The 22,527-nt window shown below is 44.5% G+C and overlaps 1 non-coding gene and 5 pseudogenes across 1 annotated transcript; 3 read left to right on the top strand and 3 right to left on the bottom strand.

The window, feature by feature from the left end:
- The first annotated feature begins 2,399 nt into the window (after positions 1–2,399).
- On the top strand, positions 2,400–3,197 carry LOC145407394 (cytochrome c oxidase subunit 3 pseudogene; annotated as a pseudogene).
- Positions 3,198–3,421: 224 nt separating this feature from the next.
- On the bottom strand, positions 3,422–5,219 carry LOC145407512 (NADH-ubiquinone oxidoreductase chain 5 pseudogene; annotated as a pseudogene).
- Positions 5,220–7,554: 2,335 nt separating this feature from the next.
- On the top strand, positions 7,555–8,673 carry LOC145407511 (cytochrome b pseudogene; annotated as a pseudogene).
- Positions 8,674–8,921: 248 nt separating this feature from the next.
- LOC145407510 (NADH-ubiquinone oxidoreductase chain 1 pseudogene) lies at positions 8,922–12,309 on the bottom strand (annotated as a pseudogene).
- On the bottom strand, positions 11,225–12,024 carry LOC145407594 (small subunit ribosomal RNA). The gene has a single exon (XR_013898744.1). It is a non-coding gene; the product is annotated as a small subunit ribosomal RNA (ribosomal RNA).
- Positions 12,310–21,140: 8,831 nt separating the features above from the next.
- LOC145407559 (cytochrome b pseudogene) lies at positions 21,141–22,275 on the top strand (annotated as a pseudogene).
- The last annotated feature ends 252 nt before the right edge of the window (positions 22,276–22,527 follow it).

Here is a 22,527-nt window from a genome sequence, read left to right as displayed (position 1 = left end):
CCAGCTGGATTTTTAGGCCCGCCCCCGCACCAACCCACGGTGGCGTGGGCCATCACCCCTAAGTATCGCCCCCCAGTATACCACAAGATGAAAATATATGGCGTGAAGGCCAGACTACTAGTTGATACGGGAGCAGCCAGATTCTGCCTTTACAGCCATTATTTCTCCCGCTACAAATCACGGTTTGGCCCACTCCGCCCTACTACCACTCACCTTGTGGATGCGGGGGATGGCCCCCTGCCCATCCATGGGGAGACTCGGGCCCTATGGGTCGACACCCACCAGCCAGTATCCGCTCAACACCCATTCATCATTTTTTATTCCTCCTGCCGGAGTTATGACGGGTATTTAGGGCTAGACTTACTTCAAAAACTGGGAGCCACGATCGACTGTCGCCACCGACAACTCCAGTTCCGCCCCCCACCCCGTCCCTCTCCAGCCGTTTGCACCTGCACGCCGCGGCCCCAGCTGGAGGACTCACCCCCCCCGGCCCCCTCTTTTCTCCCCCCCCTTCTTCGCCTCCCTCCTTCCCCCCCCCGTGCTGCCCCACCCCACTCTTGCCCCCTCCTTCCCCACCACCCTCTCCACCGCCGTTACCATCCCCTCACACCACGAGGCATGGGTGCCCCTGAACAGGCCCTCGGGCCCGTCCGTTTTGTTCTCCCCCCTCCTACCCTCCGGACCCCTTTCTGCCTGCCTTGTTTCCCCTACCTTCCTCCCTCCCCACCGCACTGCCATTCGCATCGCCAATCTCGCCCCGTCCCCTCTCACCCTCCCCAAAGGGCTTATCATCGGAGAGACGGAAGAAGCCGAACCCTGCGCCCCGTCCCCCTCCCACCACCCCGCCCCCCTTCCCCCCATCCCTGACCATCTCTCCGACCAACAGTCAGACGCCTTATGCCGCCTCCTCCTGGAGTTCCAGGATTTGTTTGCGACAGGACCTGCGGATATAGGATATACTACGTACCTGTCTCACGAGATCCATACGACAGGCCCACCGATACGACAACCTTCCCGACGTAAGAACCCCCGACAGAGAGAAGAGGAGGACCGCCAGGTGCGCGAGATGGAAGAGGCAGGTGTTATCTCCCCCTCCACCAGCCCGTGGTCCTCCCCCGTCGTTTTAGTAAAGAAGAAAGACGGCACATTGCGGTTTTGCATCGATTATCGCCGCGTGAACGACGTCACAATTAAGGATGCCACCCCCCTCTCCCGCATTGACGATTCCCTAGACTCCCTCTACGGGGCGTCTTGGTTTTCTACCCTTGACCTCCAGTCTGGATATTGGCAGGTCCCCGTCCACCCGGATCATCGAGGCAAGACGGCCTTCTCTACCAGTAATGGCCGACATTACGAATTTAATGTCCTGCCATTCGGTCTCTGCAACGCCCCTGCCACATTTTCCAGGCTGATGGAATCTGTCTTAAGCGGCCTCACTTGGGAGATATGTTTGGCCTATCTTGATGACGTCATTGTTTTTAGCCAGACCTGGGCCGACCACTTGCAGCGCCTCCGTCGAGTTTTCACCCGAATTCGCCAGGCAGGCCTCAAGTTACATCCATCCAAATGTGTCCTGGCCGCGAAAACCGTCGCGTTCCTAGGCCATACAATTTCCCAAGCAGGAATTTCCCCAGATCCCGACAAGCTTCGTGCCATAGCGGACATACCACCTCCGCAGGATGTCCACGGCGTCCGTGCCTTCTTGGGACTCGCGTCCTACTACCGCTGTTTCGTGAAGGGGTTTGCACAGATTGCTAAGCCTCTTCACGACCTGACACAGAAAGGGGAACCTTTCCTCTGGACCGAGGACCGACAAGCCGCCTTCCAACAGCTGAAAGACAAGCTCGTCTCGGCCCCCAACGTGGCCTTCCCCGACTATGCCCTCCCTTTTCGCCTCTACACGGACGTCTCCCTTGACGCAATTGGCGCTGTTCTAGCCCAGGTACAGGCCGGTCGGGAACACATTATCGCATGCGCCAGCCGCACACTGAACCCGGCTGAGAAAAATTATGCCGCCACCAAGCGAGCATGCCTTGGCATAATCTGGGCCCTCCAATATTTTAGGGCTTATCTTTCCGGGACCCAAGTCACTATAATAACCGACCACCAATCACTCCAGTGGCTGCGACAATCGGACTCCCAGAACGCTCAAATCGTCCGATAGCGTGACACCCTAGAGGAGTTTCAGTATGAGATTTCGTACAGACCCAGGAAGCTCCACACCAACGCAGATGCCCTCTCCCGCCTTTCCATCCACGCGGTCCAACCAGACCCTGACCTGCTGAAACTCTGGCACCACAAGGAACGGCCCCCCTGGATTCCAGCCCACCTGTTTCCCAAATTGTGCCGACAGGGCGACCACCTTTTAACCCCGTCCGGGCACATTCTCTTGGCCCCCGATGTGGCACGCGACACGCTGCGCCAGTTACACGCCCACAACGGCATCCATTTGGGCACAAAAAAATTGCTACAGGTGTTTAATGACATCTACTGGGCCCCGAACCCCTCCTGGGTTAGTTAAATGATTTCATCAGTTTAATATAGACCTTCTTGTTTTGAGGTTTGTTGCTGTTATTTTGACTATAATTCAGTGGTGACGAGATGTAGTACGTGAAAGGACTTATCAAGGATTACATACTAGAGTTGTGGTTGCTGGATTGCGGTGGGGGATGATTTTGTTTATTGTCTCGGAAGTTTTCTTCTTTTTTTCGTTTTTTTGGGCCTTTTTTCATAGAAGGTTAGCCCCTGCTGTGGAAATTGGTATGACTTGGCCGCCTAAGGGAATTGTTCCGTTTAATCCGTTTCAAATTCCTCTTTTGAATACTATTATTCTTTTGTCTTCAGGAGCTACGGTGACTTGGGCTCATCATGCTATTATGGGGTCTAATCATAATGAAGCTCTTCAGAGTCTTGGTATTACTGTGTTTTTAGGTGTTTATTTTACGGCTCTTCAGGCTTTTGAGTATTTTGAGGCTCCATTTACTATTGCTGACTCGGTTTTTGGATCTTGTTTTTTTGTAGCTACAGGTTTCCATGGTTTACATGTGATTATTGGTACTACTTTTTTGATGGTATGTTTATATCGTCTTTATATGTGTCATTTTTCTCCGACTCATCATTTTGGTTTTGAGGCTGCTGCATGATATTGGCATTTTGTTGATGTAGTTTGATTGTTTCTTTACATTTTTATTTATTGATGAGGTGGTTAAAAAATAAGTAAGTAGATTAGAAAGCGAAGTTTTGCACTTAGTTTCGGCCTAAGCTTTGACTATGTAGTCTCTAATTTTGGTAGAAGCCAAAGGAGAGGCTAATCACTGTTAATGATTGAAATGAAGTTATCTTCCTATCAAGAGAGGGCTTCTGTGGTGTAAGTATAACACGATACGTTTTCGCTGTATAGTTAAAATATCTTTTTTAGAAGCTAATCACTTTTAGATGTATTCACCTCTTTCGCAACTTCAACGCGATATTCTACAAATAAATTATAAAAGTAAATATTAAAGAATGAAAGTATAAGGGTTAAAATAAGGAAGATCTTTATAAAGGATTTAAAGTTTCTATCACTAATTATTTGATGTAGTTTGGACGAGTTTATTAATGTTTGGAAGATTCCTTGGCCTCCTCTGATTTCGGATCATCCCTTATCGATTATTTTGGAGTAGTTTTGACCTAGATTAAGGCTAGATTTTGATAGGTTGAAGGTAGATAGGAATGGTAGGAATCATATGGAACCTGAAAATACTACTAGAGGATAGAGGTTGAGTGAGTTTAGTTTAAAGTTTACGTTTATAATATCGAGTAGATAGCCTATTAGTTCCCCGAGGATTCTGATTGTTAGTACTAGGTTTTTTATAAGGGGAGAAAGGCAAATAATGTAGGATTCTGGAAAAATTAGCCAAGATAATAGTGCTCCCCTGAGGATTGCCCCTCTTCTAAGAGCTAGTATAGGTGAAGTTATGATGGAGGATGAGTCGTCAATGTTTCTGAATCTGGCTAAGTTAAATTCTCCGGTTATAGAGTAAAAGATTAGGCGGAAGGTGTAACATACTGTTAATATGGTTGCAAAGACATAGAGAAATAGGATTACAGTATTGATTCATCTTATAAAGGCAATTTCCAGGATAAGGTCTTTTGAGTAGAATCCTTCTAGGAACGGGGTTCCGCATAATGCTAGATTTGCCAGGTTTATGCATATACAGGTTAGGGGTATGGAGGTTACTAGTCTTCCTATTAGCCGGATATCCTGGTATTCTTCTACATTATGAATTATGGCTCCGGCGCACATGAATAAAAGAGCTTTGAATAATGCATGGGTGAGAAGATGGAAGAATGCGAGGTCTTTAAACCCTAGGGCTAGGATTCTTAATATTACTCCTAGTTGTCTGAGGGTTGATAGGGCAATGATTTTTTTTTAAGTCGTATTCGAAATTAGCTCCTAGACCTGATATAAATATTGTTAGAGATCTAAATAGTAGAAGGGTTGGTAAAGTTGTTTCTGATAATGCGGGCCTAAATCGGATGAGGAGATAGACTCCAGCTGTAACAAGGGTTGAGGAGTGAACTAGAGCTGACACTGGTGTTGGGGCTGCTATGGCAGCTGGAAGCCAGGCGGAGAATGGAATTTGGGCTCTTTTAGTTATTGCCGCTATAATAATAAGTCTTTTTATTAATAGCGTGGAGTTGTCATCTAGGTAAAATACGTGGAAAATAAAATTTCAGCTTCCTTCAACGAACATTAGGGCAATTCTTAACAGAATTGCCACGTCTCCGACTCGATTGGATAGGACGGTTAGTATTCCGGCGTTTGCGGATTTCTCGTTTTGATAATAAATTACTAGTGCATAGGATACTAATCCTAAGCCGTCTCATCCTAAAAGAATTCTAATTAAATTAGGGCTGACGATTAAAAAGATTATTGATAGAACAAAAGCTAAGACTAAGTATAAAAATCGGTTTATGTTGGGGTCTCCTTCTATGTATCTTCCTCTATAAAAAAGTACTATTGCTGAAATAAATATAACGAATCCTATGAATATTAGAGATATTCAGTCGAAAATGTATGTAGCAACGACAGAGGATGAGTTGATTCTTAGAATTTCTCATTCAATAACATAGCATGTTTTGTCGAATAGGCATAGGAGGGATATGAATAGTGAGATTAGGGAGAAGAATATTAGGAAAACTATCCTTGTTAAGTGTATTGAAATTTTTCAAATCATGGTTCAGGATAAGATTTTTATTTTTTTAGCGCCACAAACTAACGTTTTAGTAATAAACTACCCGAACGAGCTGAGTTGAAATATAGTTAGAATATAGGAAGGTGGTAAAGGTTTAATTAGATGTTAGGTATAATCAGGTTCCTTTTTAGAATTAGGATATTTAGGGGAATTCAATGAAGTCTTAAAACTAGGTATTCTCGTACTTTTCCTGAGCAACAGGAGTATGGTGATCTAGAGAATACACCGTGTTGTCTGAGTGAATAAAGATAGAGAGTATAAGCTGCTCTGAAAAAAGATAGCAATCTAACCCTTAGGGCAGTTAATTTGTTTCATCTAATGATTCTTATGATTAGGTTGATTTCTCCTAGTAAATTAATGGAGGGAGGTGCGGCTATATTACTGATTCTTAGTAAGAATCATCATAGTGCTATTCTTGGCATAAAGTTTAATAGGCCTTTATTAATTAGAAGGCTTCGTCTTCCGATTCGTTCGTATACTATGTTTGCAAGGCAGAATAGCCCTGAAGAACATAGACCGTGGCCTACTATTACTACAACAGCTCCGTTTATTCCTCATCACCCAAAGGTCAAAAGTCCGCAAAGTACTAATCTTATGTGGGCTACGGAAGAGTAGGCGATGAGTGATTTTATGTCTACTTGTCGTAGACAGATAATACTAACGAAGAATCCTCCTAGGATTCTCAATCTAACTCATAGTCATCTTAAGTTCTTGTTTATTTCGGTAAATAGAGGTAGGATCCGGATTAGGCCATAACCTCCTAGTTTTAGTAAGACTCCAGCTAGGATTATTGATCCTGCTACGGGAGCTTCAACATGTGCTTTGGGTAGTCAAAGGTGAAATAAGTATATAGGTAGTTTTACGATGAAGGCTATAATAGAGGAGACGAATCAAATAAGGGATAGTATTCTTAGGTTGATTCTTTGGTAGATAGCTCCGATAGTGAGTGTTCCGTTTGTTCTATAGATGTAAAGTAAGGAGGCTAGGAGTGGTAGGGATGCAAATAGGGTATAGAATAGCATGTAAACTCCTGCTTGGATTCGTTCTGGTTGATATCCTCAGCCTAAGATAAGGATTAGAGTTGGGATTAGGGAAGCCTCGAAGGTAATATAAAATAGTACGGTAGGTAGTTTCTAGATCTAAAAGTTAGTACTAGGAAAATTAATAAGGTTAAGTTGACTAGTAGAAATAGTCTAGGAAAGTTTGAGGTGAATGTAATTTTTACTCTGGATATAACAATGAGCGCTATAATTCAAATGCTTAGCAGGATTAGAATGTAGCTCAGGTAGTCTGTACCTAGTCTAAATCCTAGGTTATATATGAAGAAGTCGTGATTGTATAAAATGGCGAATAAAAACGATACAGTTAGGATTCCTATTTGAATTAGAGATCAGTCCTTTACGAATGTCATTAATATAAGAAGTATGAACAAGTATTTTAGCATTCTAAACTATTGAAGGTTCTGAAGTAGTCATTTCCGTGGGAGCGGACAATGGAGACTAGTAGGGCTAGACCTAGGGCGCCTTCGCAGGCTGCTAGGACTAGGAAAAAGAGAGAGAAAAATAATTCGTTTCCGATTGAGGAAAGGCAGTTGGATATTAAGAAGAAAATTCCAAGCATAATGAATTCTAATCCTAGGAGAGTATTTAATAAGTGTTTTCGGTTTGAAGCGAAAGCTCATAGTGAATGCAATAAATAAGAACAAGTTATTTAAAGTTAACATTAGTTTTAATAGTTTAAATAAAAACTCTGGTCTTGTAAACCAGTAATGAAATTTTTTTCTTAAAACACCAAGAGATTGGAGTGATAATGTATGGTCTTCCTTTTATTATTTTGTTTTCTTTGATTTTTATGCGTTTAATTCATCCTTTGTCAACGGGTCTTGTGCTATTAATTCAAACGGTTTTGATTTCAATTACTACTGGATTGTTTGCTAAGAGTTACTGGTTTTCGTATATTTCATTTTTGATTTTTTTGGGTGGAATGTTGGTATTGTTTATTTATGTTGCGTCTTTAGCAGCTAATGAGCAATTTAAGGTTAGAAGAGAATTCTTTTTTATCTTTTTTTTAGCGTTGATTATGAGATTTTTTCTGATTTTTGTGGATCCTGTAATAGTGGCAAATAAAATTGGAGAGTCAACTACGACTTTTTTATCTAAGTATTCTGATATTAGAAATTCTGCTATGAATGTGAGGACTATTTATAATGAACCTAGGGCTATGTTTACGATGTTTATTATTAGCTATTTGTTACTGACGCTGTTTGTAGTTGTTAAGGTAATAAGTTCGTCTTCTAGTCCTTTGCGGTTAATAACTTATGATAACACCATTGCGTAAGTTTCATCCATCGTTAAAAATTGCTAATGGGGCATTAGTTGATATGCCCATTCCGAGAAATATCTCTATTTTTTGGAATTTTGGGTCATTACTTGGTTTGTGTTTGGTTGTTCAAATTGTTACTGGTCTGTTTCTTGCTATACATTATGTTGCGCATATTGATTTGGCATTTTCTAGGGTAGCTCATATTCAAGGAGATGTTAATTATGGGTGGTTATTACGAACTTTGCATGCTAATGGGGCGTCTTTTTTCTTTATTTGTTTATATCTTCATATTGGTCGGGGGATGTATTTTGGTTCTTATATGATTTTTCATGCTTGAATAGTAGGTGTTGTGATTCTTTTTTTAGTGATGGCGACGGCTTTTTTAGGTTATGTTTTACCGTGAGGTCAAATGTCTTTTTGAGGTGCGACTGTGATTACTAATTTGTTTTCAGCAATTCCTTATATTGGTACTTCTTTGGTTCAGTGGATTTGAGGTGGATTTGCTGTGGAAAATGCTACTTTAACTCGTTTTTTCACTTTTCATTTTTTGTTTCCATTTGTTGTTGCTGCTGCGACTTTGGTCCATATCTTGTTTCTTCATCAGGCTGGGGCGAATAATCCTTTGGGTGTTTTAAGGCAAGTGGATAAAGTTCCTTTTCATCCTTATTTCACTTTCAAGGATATTGTTGGGTTTTTGGTTATGTTAATGACCCTTGTGCTGCTTACTTTGCTTCATCCTTATCTTTTAGGGGATCCAGACAATTTTATTCCTGCAAATCCTTTGGTAACTCCGGCTCATATTCAGCCGGAGTGGTATTTTTTATTTGCTTATGCGATCTTGCGATCTATTCCTAATAAGTTGGGGGGTGTAATTGCTCTGGTGCTCTCAGTGGCAATTCTTATAATTCTTCCTTTTACTCATTTCTCGAAATTTCGAAGTCTTAGATTTTATCCGTTAAATCAAATTTTGTTTTGGTTTTTGGTTTCTACAGTTGTTTTATTAACTTGAATTGGGGCTCGTCCTGTTGAAGATCCTTACATTATTACGGGCCAGGTTTTAACGATTTCTTATTTTAGGTTTTATTTGGTTATATCTCTGGCAGCAATGTGGTGAGATAAAATGTTAGATTGGTTGCTTAGTTTAAAAGAAAACAAGTGTTTTGAAAGCATTAGATAAGATTGGTTCTTAGTAATCTTAGGGAGAAGGTGTTTACCTTGTCTTTAATTCCCAAAACTAAAATTTTTATTAAACTACTTCCTAGTTAGATTATTAAAGAAAAACAAAATAGTTTAACTCCTATAAAAAAGATTAGGTAGTTAAGGGAAACTGGAAGGAATCTTTTTCAGGCTAAGTATATTAGCTTGTCGTATCGTAAGCGTGGTAGAGTCCCTCGGACTCAAATGAAAACGAAAGCTATGAAAACTAATTTGAAATAAAATAGTAGGCTACATGGATCGGCTCCTAAGAAAATTAATACGAATAGTATTCTTATAAATAGAATTCTTGCGTATTCAGCTATGAAAATTAAAGCAAATCCTCCTCTTCTGTATTCGGTATTAAATCCTGAGACTAGTTCTGATTCACCTTCGGCAAAATCAAACGGGGTACGGTTTGTTTCTGCTAGACAGGAGGCTAGTCATATTAGGGATAGGGGGAGTGTGAATCAAATTATTCAAATGTCTTTTTGGAATCGAGTGAAAAGTTCTATATTGAATCCGCCAATTAAAAAGATAAAGGATAAAAGAATGAGAGCAAGTCTGACTTCGTATGAAATTGTTTGGGCTACGGCTCGGAGTCTTCCAAGCATTGAGTATTTACAGTTTGAAGCTCACCCGGCTCTTATAGTTGAATAGACTCCTAGACTCAGACAGCACAAAAAAATAAAACTCCTGTGTTAAAATTTACTAGTCCGGTTTGATAAGGTAAAATAGCTCAGACTAGGAGAGAAATAAATAGCCTGAATACGGGAGATAGGTAATATGGTAAAAAGTTGGATATAGTTGGCATTGTTTGTTCTTTGGTGAATAATTTTACAGCGTCGGCAAATGGTTGAAGTAGCCCCAGGAATCCTACGATATTGGGTCCTTTACGAATTTGAATGTAACCTAGAATTTTCCGTTCTAAAAGTGTTACAAAAGCAACTCCAATTAAAACGCAGATAATTAAGACTAGGTAGTTTACAACGATAACTGCGAACACAAAATAGTTAGCTTGAACTATTTATAAACCTGTTTATGAGTTTCATAAAATTGAAGCACAAAATTGATTGTTTAGGTAAAAGTGATGTTCATATTTAGTAAAATTATTTTAACTACCTAATCCTTTCGTACTAAGGTAGATTAATTTTTTTTAGAAGATAGAAACCGACCTGGCTCACGCCGGTCTGAACTCAAAGCATGTAAAATTTTAAAAGTCGAACAGACTTTCTTTCATAACTGCTGCATTATGTAGAGATTTTAATTCAACATCGAGGTCGCAAACTTTTCTTTCGATGGGAACTCTCAAGAAAAATGACGCTGTTATCCCTAAAGTAACTTAATCTTTTAATCTTTAGAAAGGATCAAATTTATTATCAAAAATCTTTGTTTAGAAGTAAAAACAGTTAGTTTATTTATATCTTTGTTGCCCCAACAAAACATTTTTTTAGTATTTTTCCTTACACTAACAAATTGGCTTAATACTAAATGTGATGTAAAGATTTATAGGGTCTTATCGTCTTTCTAAAATATTAAAGCCTTTTCACTTTAAAGTTAAATTCAATTTTTTTTGTTAAGACAGTATATCTCTCGTTCGACCTTTCATACGAGCCTTTAATTAAAAGACTAATGATTATGCTACCTTCGCACGGTCAGAAATACCGCGGCCCTTTAATAATTCAGTGGGCAGGCCAGACTGTGTAAATCTTCACAAAGACATGTTTTTGTTAAACAGGCGGAAATAATATTTGCCGAGTTCCTTAAATAAATTTTTAATATTTAAAAGATTTTATTTATAATAAAAAAATATTTTAACATATAAATTTTACTAATGATTTCATAGTAGCTAAACGAGTTTAGTTGAAGTTAATTTTCTAATACTTGATAAAAAGAACCTGTAAAATTTAAAATATTTTGTTATATTGGTTGAAAAACCTGGAAAAGATGGCTACTTTTAAGCCTACTTTTATAAGTGTCTATGTATTGGTTCTATGATTTTTCATTTTGGAAGAAAAAGCTCTACCCTAATCTTCTTAGTTGCATAGCTAAATAGCTAAGCACGTAAATTAAATTTATTTCTTAGAAAACCAGATATAAAAGCTCGGTTGGCATATCACCTCTAATGTTAAGTTTAAAATTTTATTGCTACAAAAACTTTCTCTTAAAATTAGCTATCTTTTTTTCGGGATGATTATTTGTAGATCTAATTTTGAAAACTATTATACACAAGATACAATTTTTTATATTTACTTTTAAGAATTTTAAGTGTTATTTCTACTTTCTTTCACAATACTTTTTACTTTCACTATATTTATATTTCGATAAAATCTACTATTTAGAAAAGTGCAAAATTAGTTTTCTTAGAATGTTAACGTTCTTATAACAAAAGTAAGATTACTGATTTCAAGATAACCTAGATTATAGGTACTCTTCTCGGTGTAAACGAGCTGCTTATTTCAAGCTCTATCTTGCTTTCCAGGTACACTTTCCAGTACACCTACTATGTTACGACTTATCTCATCTTAGGTTAATGAAAGCGACGGGCGATATGTGCACATTTTAGAGCTAAAATCAGGCTGTCTTATTAAAGCAAGCCTTACTTTTAAGTCCACCTTCAAAATTTGTATTCTGAAATTTGTTCGTGATAATATAAATTTTATTGTAACCCATCTTAGCCTATATATTTGCTGCACCTTGATCTAATATTTTAACGTAATTATTTCAATAACTTGTTCTGTAAAAGTTATCTTAATGACGGTATACAAACTATATAACATAGGTAAGATTTTTCGTGGTTTATCGTTTAAAAGACAGGTTCCCCTAATTAGACTAAAATACCGCCAAATTCTTTGAATTTAGAGCACATAGCTGTTACTAATCAGATATAAATTTTTCTTAAAGGTATAGGAGGGTATCTAATCCTTGTTTATTTCCTTTGTTTGTTAACTTATTAATTGAGATGGGTTGATTTATTTATCTTTGAAAAATTGATTTCACCCTTTATAAAATTAAAAAAATCATTGTTTGTTGGCATAAGAGTTAAATATCGACTTGTATTCACTCTCCCTTCGAGTATAACCGCGACTGCTGGCACAAGATTTAGCCGGAGATAATTCAATTTACTTTTTCCAGTTTTCACTGATATGAAAATAATACACACTGAGATCTACTAGAGCTTGGAGTTTTGAACTTGTTAGCCTGGGAGTACTGGACTTTTCATATGTTATTAATTGAAAAGCGAATATTTAAAGCAAGAATCAAACTTATATTTATATTGGTGAAATAAATAGCGCTCAATTGTGTATAACCTAAAAACATGAAAAGTAGATTTTTAAGCATAGTAAATTTTTTCTTAATTCTCCGTTGTTATATATATACATCAAACTAAGACTTAGATACAAAATTATACAAGGATCCAGGTAAACACAAACAGCACCCTTACACACCCTCCTTCTAGACAGCCCCCAACACCAGTTTCATTCCAAACGAACTTCAAATAACTAGTGCCAGTATATGAGAAGTCCTATCTTGATCTTATAAGGCACTGACTCATGCGGCCATATCTCTGATGGAACGGGGTTCGGCTTGGCCTAAGAGGCTCTCCCGCATGTGCTGAAAGCACTTATGCTCATAGAGCCTCAGGAGCCTCACCTCAAGATCCTACTCATAATTTTTATTCTAAAATGGGTCTAATGCCACTCGTTAACTCAGTATATTCGGGAGGTCTGAGTCAAGTCTCTCTCATGAATACATAGTGACCCTTTATTTAACAGATTAGGGTATTGGAAAGCCTGGTTTGATCTTACCTGATTTTGCTTTTTGGTTGAAATAAAGCGTTATATTACTATAATTTTTTATAGTGTATTTGATCAAGAAGGAAAGCGAATTTAAAAAATTTTCTAAAAAGATTGTTCCAGCACGGGAGGGGGTTGGAACAAAAAAATAATAAAATATTTTGTGGAGCTCAAAATTTCTTCTAGATTGGAATTGCTATAACGTTTCTGTTATCAGTCTGACTACAATTTAAAAAAGAGACTATATTCGGTAAAGTAAAATTTAGTTTTCCAATACCCTAATCTGTCCAATAAAGGGCCACTATGTATTCATGAGAGAGACTTGACTCAGACCTCCCGGATATACTGAGTTAACGAGTGGCATTAGACCCATTTTAGAATAAAAATTATGGGGCCGATCTTGAGGTGAGGCTCCTGAGGACCCTGGGAACACTGCCGTTGAGAGCGTGTGTGAAAGGGTCCTCAAGCGAAGCCGAACCCCGTTCCATCAGAGATATGGCCGCATCGAGCTCTTCTATATAAGGGCCTAGCCCCATTCGATATGTATGTTTATTTGACCCCAGATTGTGTATATATCATAACTTAGATAAGCAGGACCGATGGTGGAATGTTCCGTGCCCAGCTCTTTTACAGTTGTATATGGCTGTCGCTCTACATTATCTTTATTTTCCTGTATAAGCTAGTACATAAGGCGATTTGATATATATAACCATAACAAGGGGATATTTGAGGGTGTGTTTACCATATTAAGAATTTTACTTTCTATGAAAAATTTAGTGGGGCTGGGGGGAGACTGTATATTGAGAGCTGGTAAACTTCTTATGGAGTTGGAGCTAATAATTTTGTGTAAGAGAAGTAAACGGAGTTTAACCGCTTTAAGTAGAGGTTAGAAGCCTCTCTTCTGGCTTAAATCTCTGTGGTTAAGCTAGTCTAGGAGGACATCTTTTGAGTGCAAATCAAAAATTTTTATTAAACTGCCAAGGAAATTATTCAGACTTGACGCGCCTGCGCGCTTGGGTAAGACATTACCCGGACCGCCGGGCCATCTGGCCATATCACCGCCCACAAGCCCTGGCAACTCCTGGCAGTCGACGTAGTAGGGCCTCTTCCCCCCAAATCTGGATATAAATACGTGATCACTTTTGTCGACACGTATTCCAAATTCGTAGTAGCCTGCCCCGCTAAGGAACATCACGCTGTCGCTGTCGCCGATGCCTTACTCCGACACGTGTTCCCCTACTTTGGCATTCCCCAAACCATCCATTCCGATAATGCCCCCGAGTTCTCCGGAAAAGTCTGGGAAGAACTGGCCAGGATTTTTGGATACGAAATCTCCCACTCCTCACCATACTGGCCCCAAGGGAACGCGGTGTGTGAACGCAGCCATCGTACCCTGGTCAATCAGCTACGTACCAGAATCGAGGCTACAAAAGACAACGATTGGCCGGCACACGTGAAAATCATCCAGTGGGGCATGAATTCGTGCCCCCGGGAAGACGGGGTTTCCCCCCACAAAAGGATCTTTGGCGAAACCCCCCTCCTACTACCCTTATGCCATCACCTGCAACCGCCCACCTCCACCCCTGCCACAGACCCGCTGCACTTGCTAAAAGGGCGAATATACCACCTACAGAGGAATTTAGACCTTGAACCCGACACAGCCACCAACCCCTTCAAACCGGGCGACACAGTCGTCGTCGCCCAACTCCCCACCCCCCACAAACTCACCCCCCGTTTCACGGGCCCCCACACCATCACCAAAATCCCCAACCCTTACCAGGTGGTCGTGGACTACCACGGCACTCCCCGTACCCTCCGCAACCCCACACCCCCAGCCCCCCCGGCCCCCGCCCCACCATCTACAGCCGCATATGAGTGCTACGTCTCCTTCTCACCCTCCCACTCTGCCCCCTCTACCACCTCCACCTCACCCGCCCCCGGCACCTCACCTGACACCTCCCCCGCCACCCCCCCTCACCCTCGCCCCATCTGTCCACGGTTTCCCCCTCAATCCCCACTCGCACATCTCCAGCCCCCGCCACCACCCCCTCCCCCCAGCCCACTACCACCCCCCCTCTCCTACCCCCCCTCCGTACACCTACTCAGCCCACTCCGCGCCCCACCGCGCACCCAAACCCAAAGCAACGCGCCCATCCCAGCCACCCACTCCCACCTCTTCCGCCCGCACCACCACACCCTCGCCACAACCCCCTTCCACCCCCCTCCCCCCACCCACCACCCGTACGCCCACTCCACCAATACCACACTCCACCACGCCTGTGGCGCGCAAGACAACACGCCCACCTCCAACGCCCACTTCTCCCCCCACCCCAACCCTCACCACCACCACCACCCGCTCAGGCCGCCTCTCATGCCCACCCGCCCGATACGCACCCCTACACCACCCACCTCTCCGCGACTTCACACCGTCAAGCTACACCAGGCCCAAATCCCTCCTACCTGTACTCCCCAGAGACTCAACGCCGCATTACCACGACACAAAACCCAGCCTTCACCCACTCTATCCAGCATTCAACCTCCAACCACACTGACAGCCACACCAAGCAACATGAGGATTAAGCAGGCCATATGGGCCCCTACCCTTACCAAGAACCACCAACTCTGCGGGCCACACCACCTGTTAAATATCCTCCAGTCGACCACCGCCCCCTCCGCCCTCTTCCTCACCTATGACCAAGCACAGGAGGAAAATTCCTACACTGTCGCCTGGCAGAACACACTCCAACACCTCCAGCCCGTTTACACCACCCCCAACACTCTAGCGTTCCACCTCCAGCCACAGGGACGTGGCTTTTTACAAGAACAGGGTGGTGAAATGCGTGGCTTTAACAGACACATTTACAGTACTCCCGAAGAAACTCCTGAATACCGTAGTATCCCCGACGACAGGGCGAACCAGGAACAACAGAGTTCGCCCACAAGAATGCCGACACCCCCACTCGGACCCCACGGGGTAGCCGCCACCAGCCACCACCACTCCGGGCAACAACGACGCATGTCAGCCCGGGGCGTGCGCCCCTGTGACATTCAGCCACCACGCTGCTGCCACCGTAGGCGAAAGACACTACCTTCGCGTGGCGGAATCACTGAGTTAGCTAGGGGTGGAGTCAGAAACAGTACTCCAGACAGTGCCCCTCTGGTAGAGACGATCTATGGTCGCTCCCACAGTGTTTAGGTAGAGATGATCAATGGTCGCTCCCGTAGTGTTCAGGTTGAGACGATCAATGGTCGCTCCCTTTTCCGGTCGAGACGATCAATGGTCGCTCCCACAGTGTTCAGGTAGAGACGATCAATGGTCGCTCCCTTAGTGTTCCGGTCGAGACGATCAATGGTCGCTCCCACAGTGTTCAGGTAGAGAAGGTCAATGGTCGCTCCCTTAGTGTTCCGGTTGAGACGATCAATGGTCGCTCCCACAGTGTTCAGGTAGAGACGATCAATGGTCGCTCCCTTAGTGTTCTGGTCGAGACGATCAATGGTCGCTCCCACAGTGTTCAGGTAGAGACGATCAATGGTCGCTCCCTTAGTGCTCTGGTCGAGACGATCAATGGTCGCTCCCACAGCGTTCAGGTAGAGACGATCAATGGTCGCTCCCCCAGTGTCCAGGTAGAGACGATCTATGGTCGCTCCCAGAGCGTAGCTAGGAGAGGGACGTCTCCACAACCAGAGACTGAACTCCAGGTGTCCTGTTCCAGAAGATCCCGGACAGACCTCCCTGCCTCCCCCGGTCTCTGTTCTTTACGCCTGGCCCTAGAGCAGACACACCTGTCAGGCCCCAGTGACAGTCGCTGCCGTAGTCCTCCCCTGACGGTGCCTCTGGTCGTGGGAGACCGCAGCCTGTCGCCTCTCTCGGCCCTCCCTAGGACACCCGGGCGAGACCTCGCCACGCCCCCACGACGCCGGGACCTGACCCAGAGGTTCCTGGACCTATTCGGCCCCAGTCCTACAGGCCTTACGCCGGAGCCCAGCCCGGAAGCCACCGGGAGACCCGAACGCGAGAGGACGCCCTTGCGAGCCGCCCCGTGCCCTCTCGGCTCGCCCCGCCTTGACGGTGCCCCCAGTTCAACCAGATCACCGATGTCGTGCCCTTGTTTCCTTCCATGAGAAAATACGGGTGATCCTGTAACAATAGTTAATTAGGTTAAGTGTGACGCCCTCTCTCCTAGAATAAGTATTGTGCAGTGAATTTATGTAATGTATATTGGGGTAAATCAGATCACAATGAGAAGTTACAGGACGAGAATGTGGACTAAGATCTGAGTGAAAATATGTGCGAGTGTCGCCCCGGATCTTTATAAAGACATATCCCCATAGTTAGAAGAAAGACTGTGAGGAAGAAATATCATTAGTGTTCTATTGGCTAGCCGCGAAGTAATATTGTGAAGTAGTATTACGAGTATCCCGACTTTGTTACGTGTTGTGAAGCGAGAGTCTATATATCATACTTGTAAGATGTGTAATTAATAAGCCTGTGCCTACAGAGACATGTTCCCACTCTAAATATCAAGAAAGGAAGTATTAATGATATTCCCTCCCCCTGCACGCTACCCCTTAAAACCCTCCCCATTACTCGCTCACGCTCGTAAAGCCAAATCAAGAATCAGAGTTATTTGTCAAAGGACCTTCGCTAACAGAAACCACATAAACTCCCCTGCTAATATCGGGCACCTTCCAATATTACCATAACTTTCTCTCTTCGCTCGTTTTTTAAGTCACTCTCCGCGCCTCCCCTACCTCCTCCTAGTGAATCACAAAGCCCCCCTCCTCCCCCTCCCGCGCTCTGCGCGCACCTGTATTTACTGCACTTAATACTAGGATCTGTTGTGTTGTCATTAGTATCTAGAAAGCCAGTATCCTGCGAGATACACATATCTTAGATAAGGTTTTGTATTGCTCTATATTGTGTTGTAATATCTGCTGAAATGTCCTGTGTCTGACTGTGGTAATATGTGTGTATGGTGTTGCCGAAGGTTTTTATGTCCTGCCTCTCTTTATTGCACTAGCTCCGGTCTCGAAAGAGGACCCCGCTCCACGTTGGGTGAAATAGGTACGAGAAGTCGAGCCTAATTCTACCCAGCATTACACTGGTGGCCAGCGGTGGTTCTAGATCCGAGCGTAGAAGAGAGGTAAGCAGGAAATATTTGGAAAAATGGCAACTAAACCGCACGTTCAGTTACCCAAGTTTGACCCTGACCAGTATGACATACACACATATCTTGCAATACTTAAACCCTTACTAGATATTGGCTTTGAAAATGACCAACAAAAAATTGCAGTCACACTACCACTACTGGGTAAAGCCGCAGCAAATATTGCACCGAAAATCATCCCAGAACTCACCTGGCAGAACTTTACCAAGTTCGCTGTCCAAGCCATCACCCCATCATTAGGGAAAGTGGTGGCTCTATCCAAATTGGATAGTTTTGCATATGATGGGGATTTAGATAATACCCTGTTGCAGGCAAGACGCCTGGTTACTGCTGCCTACCCGGAGGCAGACGAAGAAACCCGGGACCAGCATACATTCAATACTCTGGTCCGAGTACTCCCAAGTGTTGTGAAGCAACACTTTACTATCCATGACCCAACAGGAGACATGGATAGAGATATACAGCTGATACGGCGCCTCCTGACCGCCTGCCCTTCTCCACAACAAATTAATGTCATCAAGAAATTCCCCACCCGACCCCCGGCTCCCCCAGCCACACTGCGTCCGCCCCAGCCCCACACCAGCCCGACCCCGACGCCTAGCCCACCCAGGGCGCACCCCTCCCATCGGCGCCCCACCCCGCGAGAAAACCCAAACCTAATTCTGATCAACTCGTGGGAATTCACAGCCTGTAACTCCCGCTGCCCCCTTCACGACATACGGGACCAGTTGAAAGCTGCTCGCCGCAGAAACACAACCCCGGGTTCGCGTAAAGTGTCCGCCCTAGAAGGCGAGGCCCCAGGGGACGAGCTGGCGCCTGCGGACGAACCCCCTCCAGGAGAACTAGAGCAGGAACAGGAACACGAGAGCCCTAGCCAGCTGGATTTTTAGGCCCGCCCCCGCACCAACCCACGGTGGCGTGGGCCATCACCCCTAAGTATCGCCCCCCAGTATACCACAAGATGAAAATATATGGCGTGAAGGCCAGACTACTAGTTGATACGGGAGCAGCCAGATTCTGCCTTTACAGCCATTATTTCTCCCGCTGCAAATCACGGTTTGGCCCACTCCGCCCTACTACCACTCACCTTGTGGATGCGGGGGATGGCCCCCTGCCCATCCATGGGGAGACTCGGGCCCTATGGGTCGACACCCACCAGCCAGTATCCGCTCAACACCCATTCATCATTTTTTATTCCTCCTGCCGGAGTTATGACGGGTATTTAGGGCTAGACTTACTTCAAAAACTGGGAGCCACGATCGATTGTCGCCACCGACAACTCCAGTTCCGCCCCCCACCCCGTCCCACTCCAGCCGTTTGCACCTGCACGCCGCGGCCCCAGCTGGAGGACTCACCCCCCCCGGCCCCCTCTTTTCTCCCCCCCCTTCTTCGCCTCCCTCCTTCCCCCCCCCGTGCTGCCCCACCCCACTCTTGCCCCCTCCTTCCCCACCACCCTCTCCACCGCCGTTACCATCCCCTCACACCACGAGGCATGGGTGCCCCTGAACAGGCCCTCAGGCCCGTCCGTTTTGTTCTCCCCCCTCCTACCCTCCGGACCCCTTTCTGCCTGCCTTGTTTCCCCTACCTTCCTCCCTCCCCACCGCACTGCCATTCGCATCGCCAATCTCGCCCCGTCCCCTCTCACCCTCCCCAAAGGGCTTATCATCGGAGAGACGGAAGAAGCCGAACCCTGCGCCCCGTCCCCCTCCCACCACCCCGCCCCCCTTCCCCCCATCCCTGACCATCTCTCCGACCAACAGTCAGACGCCTTACGCTGCCTCCTCCTGGAGTTCCAGGATTTGTTTGCGACAGGACCCGCGGATATAGGACATACTACGTACCTGTCTCACGAGATCCATACGACAGGCCCACCGATACGACAACCTTCCCGACATAAGAACCCCCGACAGAGAGAAGAGGAGGACCGCCAGGTGCGCGAGATGGAAGAGGCAGGTGTTATCTCCCCCTCCACCAGCCCGTGGTCCTCCCCCGTCGTTTTAGTAAAGAAGAAAGACGGCACATTGCGGTTTTGCATCGATTATCGCCGCGTGAACGACGTCACAATTAAGGATGCCACCCCCCTCTCCCGCATTGACGATTCCCTAGACTCCCTCTACGGGGCGTCTTGGTTTTCTACCCTTGACCTCCAGTCTGGATATTGGCAGGTCCCCGTCCACCCGGATCATCGAGGCAAGACGGCCTTCTCTACCAGTAATGGCCGACATTATGAATTTAATGTCCTGCCATTCGGTCTCTGCAACGCCCCTGCCACATTTTCCAGGCTGATGGAATCTGTCTTAAGCGGCCTCACTTGGGAGATATGTTTGGCCTATCTTGATGACGTCATTGTTTTTAGCCAGACCTGGGCCGACCACTTGCAGCGCCTCCGTCGAGTTTTCACCCGAATTCGCCAGGCAGGCCTCAAGTTACATCCATCCAAATGTGTCCTGGCCGCGAAAACCGTCGCGTTCCTAGGCCATACGATTTCCCAAGCAGGAATTTCCCCAGATCCCGACAAGCTTCGTGCCATAGCGGACATACCACCTCCGCAGGATGTCCACGGCGTCCGTGCCTTCTTGGGACTCGCGTCCTACTACCGCCGTTTCGTGAAGGGGTTTGCACAGATTGCTAAGCCTCTTCACGACCTGACACGGAAAGGGGAACCTTTCCTCTGGACCGAGGACCGACAAGCCGCCTTCCAACAGCTGAAAGACAAGCTCGTCTCGGCCCCCATCGTGGCCTTCCCCGACTATGCCCTCCCTTTTCGCCTCTACACGGACGTCTCCCTTGACGCAATTGGCGCTGTTCTAGCCCAGGTACAGGCCGGTCGGGAACACATTATCGCATGCGCCAGCCGCACACTGAACCCGGCTGAGAAAAATTATGCCGCCACCAAGCGAGAATGCCTCGGCATAATCTGGGCCCTCCAATATTTTAGGGCTTATCTTTCCGGGACCCAAGTCACTATAATAACCGACCACCAATCACTCCAGTGGCTGCGACAATCGGACTCCCAGAACGCTCAAATCGTCCGATAGCGTGACACCCTAGAGGAGTTTCAGTATGAGATTTCGTACAGACCCAGGAAGCTCCACACCAACGCAGATGCCCTCTCCCGCCTTCCCATCCACGCGGTCCAACCAAACCCTGACCTGCTGAAACTCTGGCACCACAAGGAACGGCCCCCCTGGATTCCAGCCCACCTGTTTCCCAAATTGTGCCGACAGGGCGACCACCTTTTAACCCCGTCCGGGCACATTCTCTTGGCCCCCGATGTGGCACGCGACACGCTGCGCCAGTTACACGCCCACAACGGCATCCATTTGGGCACAAAAAAATTGCTACAGGTGTTTAATGACATCTACTGTTTGTAGTTGTTAAGGTAATAAGTTCGTCTTCTAGTCCTTTGCGGTTAATAACTTATGATAACACCATTGCGTAAGTTTCATCCATCGTTAAAAATTGCTAATGGGGCATTAGTTGATATGCCCATTCCGAGAAATATCTCTATTTTTTGGAATTTTGGGTCATTACTTGGTTTGTGTTTGGTTGTTCAAATTGTTACTGGTCTGTTTCTTGCTATACATTATGTTGCGCATATTGATTTGGCATTTTCTAGGGTAGCTCATATTCAACGAGATGTTAATTATGGGTGGTTATTACGAACTTTGCATGCTAATGGGGCGTCTTTTTTCTTTATTTGTTTATATCTTCATATTGGTCGGGGGATGTATTTTGGTTCTTATATGATTTTTCATGCTTGAATAGTAGGTGTTGTGATTCTTTTTTTAGTGATGGCGACGGCTTTTTTAGGTTATGTTTTACCGTGAGGTCAAATGTCTTTTTGAGGTGCGACTGTGATTACTAATTTGTTTTCAGCAATTCCTTATATTGGTACTTCTTTGGTTCAGTGGATTTGAGGTGGATTTGCTGTGGAAAATGCTACTTTAACTCGTTTTTTCACTTTTCATTTTTTGTTTCCATTTGTTGTTGCTGCTGCGACTTTGGTCCATATCTTGTTTCTTCATCAGGCTGGGGCGAATAATCCTTTGGGTGTTTTAAGGCAAGTGGATAAAGTTCCTTTTCATCCTTATTTCACTTTCAAGGATATTGTTGGGTTTTTGGTTATGTTAATGACCCTTGTGTTGCTTACTTTGCTTCATCCTTATCTTTTAGGGGATCCAGACAATTTTATTCCTGCAAATCCTTTGGTAACTCCGGCTCATATTCAGCCGGAGTGGTATTTTTTATTTGCTTATGCGATCTTGCGATCTATTCCTAATAAGTTGGGGGGTGTAATTGCTCTGGTGCTCTCAGTGGCAATTCTTATAATTCTTCCTTTTACTCATTTCTCGAAATTTCGAAGTCTTAGATTTTATCCGTTAAATCAAATTTTGTTTTGGTTTTTGGTTTCTACAGTGGTTTTATTAACTTGAATTGGGGCTCGTCCTGTTGAAGATCCTTACATTATTACGGGCCAGGTTTTAACGATTTCTTATTTTAGGTTTTATTTGGTTATACCTCTGGCAGCAATGTGGTGAGATAAAATGTTAGATTGGTTGCTTAGTTTAAAAGAAAACAAGTGTTTTGAAAGCATTAGATAAGATTGGTTCTTAGTAATCTTAGGGAGAAGGTGTTTACCTTGTCTTTAATTCCCAAAACTAAAATTTTTATTAAACTACTCCCTAGTTAGATTATTAAAGAAAAACAAAATAGTTTAACTCCTATAAAAAAGATTAGGTAGTTAAGGGAAACTGGAAGGAATCTTTTTCAGGCTAAGTATATTAGCTTGTCGTATCGTAAGCGTGG

Source organism: Coenobita brevimanus, chromosome 73 (genome assembly GCF_032717465.1).
Source record: "Coenobita brevimanus isolate Jiangsu-jjx chromosome 73, ASM3271746v2, whole genome shotgun sequence".
NCBI classification, from domain to species: Eukaryota; Metazoa; Arthropoda; class Malacostraca; order Decapoda; family Coenobitidae; genus Coenobita; species Coenobita brevimanus.
Note: the sequence above shows the minus strand (reverse complement) of the source record. Positions and strands in the feature narration are given on the sequence as shown.